Raw genomic sequence first — 10075 nt, forward strand, 5'->3', positions numbered from 1 at the left:
GAAGTAATTCTTTTAATGGCCTGCCAACTGCGCACTCCAAAGTTTGATTTTGCTCTGCAAAATGAGAGCAAAAATCTCGAACAATTTATTATGCTGTTTGTGCCTCGCTTCGCTAGTTATCGTCTGCAATTTATTTCCTACCTTGGGGTACTGCGAGCCATTTTTCTCCATTTTCAGTGGCTCTTTTTTTTTTTTTCTTGATCCTGCACGCTGCTGACTAAACTCCTGCCTCCAGCCATGGTGTTGGAACATCACAGAAAACTACATCATTATGCTGAAGCTGGTTAACAAAGAGAGGCAGACAACCAGTTTAAATCACGGGGCACAAGACAGTATGCGAATTACCAAGTTCACCACGTCAGATGCAGCAAATTCATATATTCTCTCTCCAGCAGCGCAGGTGAACTGGCTCGCTAATGACAACTGCTTCACACCTCAGTCTGAATTCAAGGTCAGCACCTGACCACTCTGCGGCATTTTAAATTCTATTTTTTTCAATTATAAATCAAGCTCGAGTTGAAACGTGAGTCACACGTCTGCGTCAGCTCAGAACCAGCGATGACCTTTTTCCCAGACATTTATTAATACGTTATTTACACCTGCGCTGTTATTGCTGCGACACATCGTTAAAGGCAGTATTTTCGAGAAAATTATGATTTATTAGTGATTTAAAGTGGACACGGTGACGCAGATAAAGCCAGAGTATAGAAACTTTTCCCAGTTCTGCACACAAGCTGCAAATATTGCAGGTGAAAGAGCAGGAGCATCATAAAACAGATTTTAAAATGAAAAGCAAACAGCAACTACAGCACCGCAGCCTGACATTATAAACAGTAACCATTATTCAGTGTCTTATTTACTTGTTTCAATGGGAGAAATGTCAATATATTAATACAAGCAATTTACATTTTGCTGTTTATATACTGGGGAAAAAGGAGGAAGAATAACTTTTTAGACCTCACTGCTGAGAGCTGCACATCAAATGAAAGTTTAAAAGTATCTTCGGAGCACCCAAAGATGGCCAGGTCATGGCTGAGCCTCGTTTCTCTGAATGACATTTGAAAATTACAGACCAGAAGTCTCATAATGTAGGGCAGAAAGAAAGAAGGAGTGCTGTTAAGCCGTCGGCTGAGCACCACTTATCACACTCAGACACACTCTGAAGGTGCAGTTCAGCTTTTGAGTAATGCAGCCTGTGCATCGCTTTGTACTGAATCAGTCTGTGTTGCATGTTAGCTTTGTCTGTGTATGAATATACATTATATTATTTGATCATTTTTAAATGATAGCAATAAATCAGGTTTTATCATCATAATGTGGAAGAGTCCAAGTGGCTCAAAGCTGAATTCATGATATTTGTGGCTTTAATAACAGCTGTATATTATGCGCACCTCACATGTGTCCGTATCAGGTTCTAAAATGTCAGGTATATTGTAAGATAGTAATAAAAAAATGTTTTGCACACCCTTTTCATTTCCACTTCAACCCTGCAGTTGGAGAAAATGACCACAAGGTGGCAGAGAGAAACTTAGTGTGTCCATCTGTACGGTGCCTTTTGAAATGAGTCTTATTAACTACCATTAAATCACTGCTCACAAATTGTAGTTTGATATGCAAAACGATTTTTAAATGCATATTATATGCTGTTTTAATCCGTAATATCAGTAAATATGGCATATTAGGGCTTTTAGTATTCTTAAGAGATTATCAGGCGCTCGTTGCCTGTGTGCTTATGCAGACTTTGAGCATTATCAAATATTAATTTTTCTAAACTTGGACTTTTAAGAGTAGCCCTTTGATGTAGATGTAATTTTTCATCTGCTAAGCAGATCTCACACAGCGGTATCTTTTAGAAAGCAGTGGGCCATAATTCATTGATGAGCCATGCGTGGAGCACAGATATTCACGCCCTAATGTTTATGCAAGATCTTAAACAGTTCTCAGTTGTGGAATGGATATAACAGAGCACTGAGCTGTTGGCCTCAGACTAGTTTAAAGGGCTAAGTAGAGGGCGAGGAAAACTGATCAGTGCGAGCTTTGTATTTATCAAAAATGCTTTAAAAAATCCAGATAAGTTATTTGGAACATGTGTAGACATTCGAAGAAATTAGAAGACATCATAACTTCACAGTTAGCGCTTTGAAAGCTACTTTTCCAAGTCTGTTAACAGCAGAAGGTCAAAGTGATTATTTTTTTTGTCACCGCTGTGAAAAAAACAAGCAGCGCTGCTTTGATTCTCGTCATGTCTGTTTGGCGCAGAAAAAATCAGGAAGAGTATTACAGAGGCAATTATGGCAAAAACAGAAAGTTTAAGGTTATCATTAGTAAATTATTCATTTCTGACAATGTTGGCCCTCGGAGTTTGGGAATTGATCTCTCTGTAAACACGCTAAAGCAAGTGAGATTGACATAAATTGCACAGACGAAGCCATCTTTTGAGCGCTCTTCTTTCTCTTTCATGTTGCCTCACTCTGGGGGCTGAATGTTGCTAATAAAAAATGGGAAGACCTTGGGCGAGTAACACAGGCTGATTAGTTCTGTACACGGGAGACGAGAAGTGCTTTGGAGTCTGCGATGATATTTGTTTTCTTTTCACAAGATATCTGAGGAAGAGAAATAAAGAGAATGCTTAAAGTTTCACCGATGTGTTTGTTCTCTTCAAAGCACAGAGAAATCTTGTGAGTCTGTGTCAGATATTGTATGTGCATGCTCATTATTTCAATAAAGCCCATTTTGCCTCCTGTGATTGCTCCATAAAGAGAATAGTGGATGACCTTGGTTCTGTTGTTAAGTTAATGTTTTTGCACAAAGGAATAAGAGATGCTGGTTTGGATAACAGTGAGGTTACGGCAGGACCCCCCCTCCTCCCCATCTGCCTTGTTATCGGCCTCAAATGGACTCGATGAGTCCGCAGCAGAGTGTGGCCCTCTGGAACATGCTTCAGTTATTAATCACACAAGACAAACAGCACTCTTCTGTAAAGTTTTCCACTAATGGGATAATTGATTGACAGTCTTTGAGCTTTCATGCAGCTGTATTATTTACTGTTGCACTTGCATGCTGCAAACTCTTTCAATTTAATTGAGAAACAATTGGGTATAAGGGCAACGCTGCCATGGGGGGTATCAAGCGATGGGACTGTTTTAATGATTCCCCCTCCAGAAAAGTTAGATCCACAGTCAACTGAGTCTCTCTGCACTCTGATCTCGCAATGACTGTACACTATAGTGATTTTTATTGTTGATAGTGATCATCTATGCTGTGAAGTCCCATCCCAGTTGGAAATGTATTCAGCATGTGACGCTGGCAACTCTGTGTCAGTTTCAATATCACAAATGAATTCTTTTGTTTTCCAGACAGTAGTGGTGCAGGAGTTTCGCTTGTTTTTAGTGGGAGTGTGGCAGCATACCATGTACTTTTTCTGCTCTGAGGCCTCGGCCAGTTATTCCCCCAAACTTTGGCACGATGAGCGCACGCAACGAGCCAAGCAGCTTCCTGCACATCCGGCTGCTGTATTAAATGTGCTACAGTATGCTGGTCTGTACTGTACTGCTGTGGAATGCAGACTTTGGCTCAGGGTTGCAGTCTGCACTCCTCCACATACTCATCTCTCTCACTGCAGAAGTGTCTGTCTGTGCTGGAGGGGTTCAGTCAGGTTCAGATGCATCTCAAAGTATACTGCACTATTTTTTCATTTCAGTCAGAGAGGGCTAAGTGTACTTTGTGCATGAATTCGAAGGATAGTACTACCACTGGGTACGGATACAGGAGGAACTAGCTCCAGTCATGAGTCTGTCTGTCCTTAATAATAAATACTGCATGTTACTGGCTCTTTTTGATGACGTTTTAATTATTTTCGGCTTAAATTTGCACCAGAAAATACAATTACCTAAGATGTGCCATACCTAGAATTATTATTTTTTCTTATGAATCATCTAAAAGTAAGAAAGTGGATGTATGAATTTATAGATTTGTTCTTTTCTCTAACCCAACAATCTTTTCTTCTCACATTGGTCCATGTTATTCTGAATGTATGATGTAGTCTGTCTGTGAAGGTTCTCAGTCATCCAGGTCATCGTAGTCAAAGGAGCTTGCAAAGAAAAGCGTCTGGACTTCTTTAAGTTGCTTGAAGACGTTTCACCTCTCATCCGAGAAGCTTCTTCAGTTCTAAGGTCAAATGGTGGAGAGTCCCAGATATAAACCTAGTGGGAGTAACCCCCCACAGAGGGACAAAAGGACCCCCTGATGATCCTCTAATCGCCTGAGCCAAGGTGTGAAACTGGGCGTGGGTCCCAATCAGCCAGAGTTTCGGGTGTGTTCATTGTGAAACCTGGCCCCACCTTATCATGCGAATTCCTGAGATCAGATGGCCTCAGGATGTGAGTGGGCGTTAAGGCGTCTGGGAAGGGATCTCAAAACTGGATTATAGATGGCAGAGAGTTGGCGTCGTAAACCCCCGCCTCTGTTCAAAGATGGTCGCTCACAGTGGACATAGATGGCTTCTTTCACTCCTCTTTCGAACCATCTGTCCTCTCTGTCCAAAATGTGAACATTGGCATCCTCGAAAGAGTGACCTTTATCCTTAAGATGCAGATGGACTGCTGAGTCTTGTCCTGTGGAGGTGGCTCTTCTGTGTTGTGCCATGCGCTTGTGAAGTGGCTGTTTGGTCTCTCCAATGTAGAGGTCTGAGCATTCCTCGCTGCACTGTACAGCATACACCACATTGTTAAGTTTGTGTTTTGGCGTTTTGTCTTTCGGGTGAACCAGTTTCTGTCTTAGCGTGTTGCTGGGTCTGAAATACACTTTGATGTCATGCTTGGAGAAAACTCTCCTGAGTTTCTCTGGCTGATTGAGTTTCTCTGGCTGATTGGGACCCACGCCCAGTTTCACACCTTGGCTCAGGCGATTAGAGGATCATCAGGGGGTCCTTTTGTCCCTCTGTGGGGGGTCACTCCCACTAGGTTTATATCTGGGACTCTCCACCATTTGACCTTAGAACTGAAAAAGCTTCTCGGATGAGAGGTGAAACGTCTTCAAGCAACTTAAAGAAGTCCAGACGCTTTTCTTTCCAAGCTCCTTTGAGTATGATGTAGTCAAAAAAAAAATGGCTAGGTCAAAATAGCACAAAACAACAGTGGGTCTAGTACATCCACATACCTGAAATTAAAGCTTTATGGTGATTATGACTGGCATAGTTGAGAGTTTTAAAGTAACCCTCATTTATAAATGAGTTGTCACATACTTTTTAACATATAGTTCTACAGTATATGATCATATATCTTACTTTCTAACTTCTGTTTTATTATACAAGTAAGTACAGACCAGGCCGCATTCACTGCACTCTGTTTCAGAGTGGCAGCTAACTACAGAGCTGAAGCATTATATCAAGTAAAATCCATCTGCTCAGAAATCAAAACTAAAGCTTAATTCTGTCGGATTTTTTTCCCACTTTGTCTTTACCTAAATAAAAATAAATAAATAATAATAGCTACCATCCTGTTTTGGTAGATTTCTTTTTAATACACATATTTCAATTTCAGATTTGAAAGTGAAATCTATGAATTGTATTTAAAACTAAAGATGCAACTGAACTATTTATTGGTAAACACAGCAGAAGGTTGTATGAAAGCAGTGCAGGATCTCTGTGTGTGTCCGGTGGCAGTTTGGCTTTTAGGTAAATTAATCAGCCTAAAAATACATAAAAGTTCTTACAGCCTGTTGATCAATCTTCTGATGTGTTTGAGGTTTTGAAAACACAACAGAGAGAAAGAGGAAGAGGGTCAGAGGGCCTCACTAAGAAGCTTTGATAACTGCACGCACAAATGTAATTATGTTACTCAGTTTAGATTAGCAAAGTTCTAAGCGGTGACCTCAACCAGTTATAAAAACTTTAATTCAGTGAAAATGATTATTTTAACCATTGTATGCACACACTCCCACATTCACACTGATACTCACCCAAACAATGTCTTAATATTTAATTTTATGTCAATGTATTAATAATATACTACTTTAAAAGAAAGAAAGAAAGAAAGAAAGAAAGAAAGAAAGAAAGAAATATTTCTGATCCTGCCAGGATCTAGGAAACATTTTGTTGTCCAGCTCATGGCATTTTATTTCCACCAGAGGGCGCTGCAGTTGAGCAAATGTTAGTGGCTTCATTTTGCTAACTTTCCATTTCATGTTTACATGAGACAGCCAGGTAGCCTGAAGAAACAAATTGTGGCATGTTGTTGATGGATGTATTTATTTATTAAACTAAAAGTATGACTGTGGTCTTTAGATTATAAAAGGAAGACATCCCATAATTTATTAGATAAACTTGGACATAAAACATAAGATTCATATGTTAACTATGAATAAACAGACTGAAACGTAGATTTTTTATTTTTTATTTTTTTTTAAAGGCATTTAAGAACATGCAGGGATTCATCTGAATTTTATGTGCGTGCTTGCATGCCCTTTCATATCGTCTGCAAATGTATGCTTTATGGTCCACTTTATTCATCTGGTAAGCATGTGTGTCAGTCTGCAAAGAACTGAGTTTCTGCCAGTGGGTGTGCAGACATCTGAATTTTGTAGCGAGGACACTGCTGCACAGTGTGCCTTCAATGACCTCAGCACTTCGACCTCAAATTGACATATGATGTTTTGTGTGTTATCTCACAGCTTGTATTGACTGAAAAGCTAAAAGTGAGCTCCTGGCAGTCGCTCTTTTTCTTGCGCACTAAGATACGTGGTCACACAGCTGCAGCCTGGCTGAGCCTCTGTGACAAAGTCTGAGTAAAATTCCACTCATCACCTTTTATTAGAGAGGCCAGTCGTCCTTTGGGACAGCTTCTTTAGTCTGATGGTTTGCCTCTTTCCCTCCCCATGGCAGATACTGCACAGAGCTCATATTAACGTTGCGCAATCCACTCTCCTGGTTCTTATCCAACACAAATGTTTTCTGCCTCCAGAGTGTTACCACGGCCCTCTGCTGTGCCAATGAACACATCTCGGGCAGCAGCAGAAACTACAATTTATGCCATCCCTGTAATCCTGCGGGGAAGTTTCTTTGAGCAAGAGCAAGAACATGCAATGGCTTCACTGCTGCCTTTTAATGAACAGATTTAAATGATCAATAAAAGAAACTTACATTTGTTTTTGCTGGCACTCCAGCCATGCTCCTCCCTGAACCCTTTGTATGCTGCTGAATCCTGACTGCCAACTGTAGTTTTATTAAAAAATATTGGACCTTTTGAGGTGCTGAATGATGACACTCCTTTGTTGTTGTTGAGGTTTATTTTCTTTTTTGTAGGTGAACCAAGCACACTTGATGGATGGAAATGATACTGCTAAGCCAGGACTACATCTCCCAGCACGCCTTAGGATGCAAGTGTGCTTTTGTTAGGTAAAGTGCACTCATGCTTTCTAGATCTTTTTCTTTCTTTCTTTTTGCCAATTAAAGTCACTATTTACTGAAAAGTTTACTGCTTAATTAAGCAAATTGTGAATATAATATGCTGAAAGGCAGAGGCTAAAAGTTAATCCTCACCAGCGAATCCATGTGTAAAACATTAATAAACAGGCTGTTTTGCATTGTGCAGATAGAATCGGTGTAGTAACTGTTGCAAGAATAACCAAAAAACATTGTCTTTATTATTACAGCATAAAAGGTTTGGGGATTGAGAACTAACTGTTGTGTTTGGCAAATGCAGAAGTATCTAAGGTAATGCTGACTAGGGCTGCAGGAGAGTAAACCTCTCCAAAGCTAATAAAAATAGCCTGATACCCTCTAGGCTCTTGGATACATCAAGGAAATAAGACACAGTTAATGTGCTAGATATGAAAAGAGTTTTTTGGGTATAACATTTTAACGCTTAATAATTAATTTGAAGTATCATATTTTCAATATGCTGGGTAATTAGCTTTTTAGTTATAAATGCTAATATTTGTGTTAGATAGTATAAATACACTGTTTAATCTATTTCTGCAGTTTTACTATTCTGATTTTCAATTTGGAAAAGAAAAAAAAAACACAAAATTGGAAGTTGTGATGCGGATCATTTCCTTTCATTTGTTCTTACTCTTATTAAATGAGGTGATAGTGGAAGGATGGAGAGCACGGCTAGGTTCATCTGAGGCTAGTCAGCAAACATCCACAGCGACCCTTTGGCCCAAACACAACACAAGCAGGAGTCTGCAGCCCTTATGCCAGGATGAGTTATTCCTTTCTGTCCCGTCTGGAGGAGACGCTGCTCTGCTGCCAGGATTTTCACTCTAGGGAGTCACTTCCTCTACACATCTGGATCCCTGATCTTTTTCTTTAATTTGTTCGTGCTCTAGGATTATTAGCATTCATCTGCAATTCAACATCTGTGAGCTGATCTTTATTCCCCCGTACTTTTTCTTCTTCTCCCCTCGATGATATGGTGTCTACTCACTGGGCTTACAGGAGGCAGCCAACTCTCTCCGAGCTGCAGATGTTTTTTGCTGCTCTGCACGAAAGAGCAGGTGGCTGCCGGACAGCAGGTAGACCACAGCTTCCTGAAGAGGAGAGCTCTGGCAAGAGGCTTTGTACTATTTCAAAGCAAGGTAAAACAAACACTAGAGTCAAAAATGCAGTGTGTTAATACTCAAAAACATTTTTGCAGGGGTATTCTTAAGATCTTCATTTTTAAAAACGTAGTATTGGTAGATTGATTAAAAACACGCACACTGATACATAAAAACAACACGCTTTCGTGTGCTTTTCGGCAGCTCGTGGATCAACTTTAAGCGTTCCTCTCCTATCATTTCCTGTTTACAGGCGGAAAATGAGGATACATGTGACAGTAGTCTGTCTGTGAAACTCAAGACAGCTGATGTAATTTCCTACATTTAACACCCCTTAACTCACATGCGCTAAAGTGGCCTCAACCTGGAAACATCTGGCTCAGATAAGATGTACTTCACAAGCACATTCAAATCTCAGCCCACAAAGAAAATAAAGAACATTTAGTGTGTGACGAGGCCTATTTTCCCTCAACAAATCAACATTTTTTTTTTAACAGTGTTTGATAAGGTAGCTCCTTCCTTGCTCCGTGCAAAGATTGCGTTTAAAATTCGAGCAAAGGCTCAGGGAAAATCTATGTGGTAGAGCCAGCCAACAGCCTAATTGTCAGTTGTGGCGAGTCTAATGGTCTAAATATGCTTTATAAGTGCAGGGAGAGCTTTTTGTGTGTACGCTGCAGTTTTGATCACAACAGAGCCTGAATTTTAATGATTGCCCACGTGATTACGTTTACCCCTGGGAACGGAGATTTGGTGCAACCCGGATACCGCACGAGCTATACGCTGGCACCATTAACTGTGCAGTTTATAGCAAAGAAGGTCCCTATCCGCTTTGTGGCCACCGCAAGCATGTGGTCTGCATTTTTACACAACGCACTACATTTCCTTGGCACCACAGCTTATCAGATGTTGTTATCGGGGTTCAATCTGTGAGACAGACCTGAGCTAAACTGGCTTAATGTAAGGGTTTTACACTAAATCCTGTTATTGTCACAAATACGTTTTATCAGTTGCTCTTAAATACTGTTTATTTCTGAATGTGACCACATTGTGCAGATAGCATCTTTCCACTATTTTCTTTTCTTGGCTCAGTGCTCTGCAGGCATGCAAATAACACAGAAAACTGGGGATATGATTGTTATCCCAAACAGAAGAAAAACAATCACTATTCATCCCAGCCTATTTCTTTAATGTCCACTGAGTAGATTAATAATTTTAAATATGCATAATATTCACATCGAAACCCTTCTATAACTGGATTACTTAAAGAAATGTGAGGATTAACATTGAAGTGTCAGGTAAAAAGTTGACTCCAAGTGATTTATTTATATTTAATACTGGGCAAAAGTCTTGAGCCATCCTCCATTTCTTTATATTTTGCTGCGAAAATAGAAAACACATGCAGAGATTTATTGAAACATGCAAATACACATCGAAGTAGCAAAAACAGTCAGTATTTTTTATGACCACCTTTATTCTTCAGCACAGCCTGAACTCTCTTAAGGAAGCTTCTTGTGGTTTCTTTAAATAGCAACTAAGA

The sequence above is a fragment of the Astatotilapia calliptera genome, chromosome 23 (assembly GCF_900246225.1).
Source record: "Astatotilapia calliptera chromosome 23, fAstCal1.2, whole genome shotgun sequence".
In the NCBI taxonomy this organism is placed as follows: domain Eukaryota; kingdom Metazoa; phylum Chordata; class Actinopteri; order Cichliformes; family Cichlidae; genus Astatotilapia; species Astatotilapia calliptera.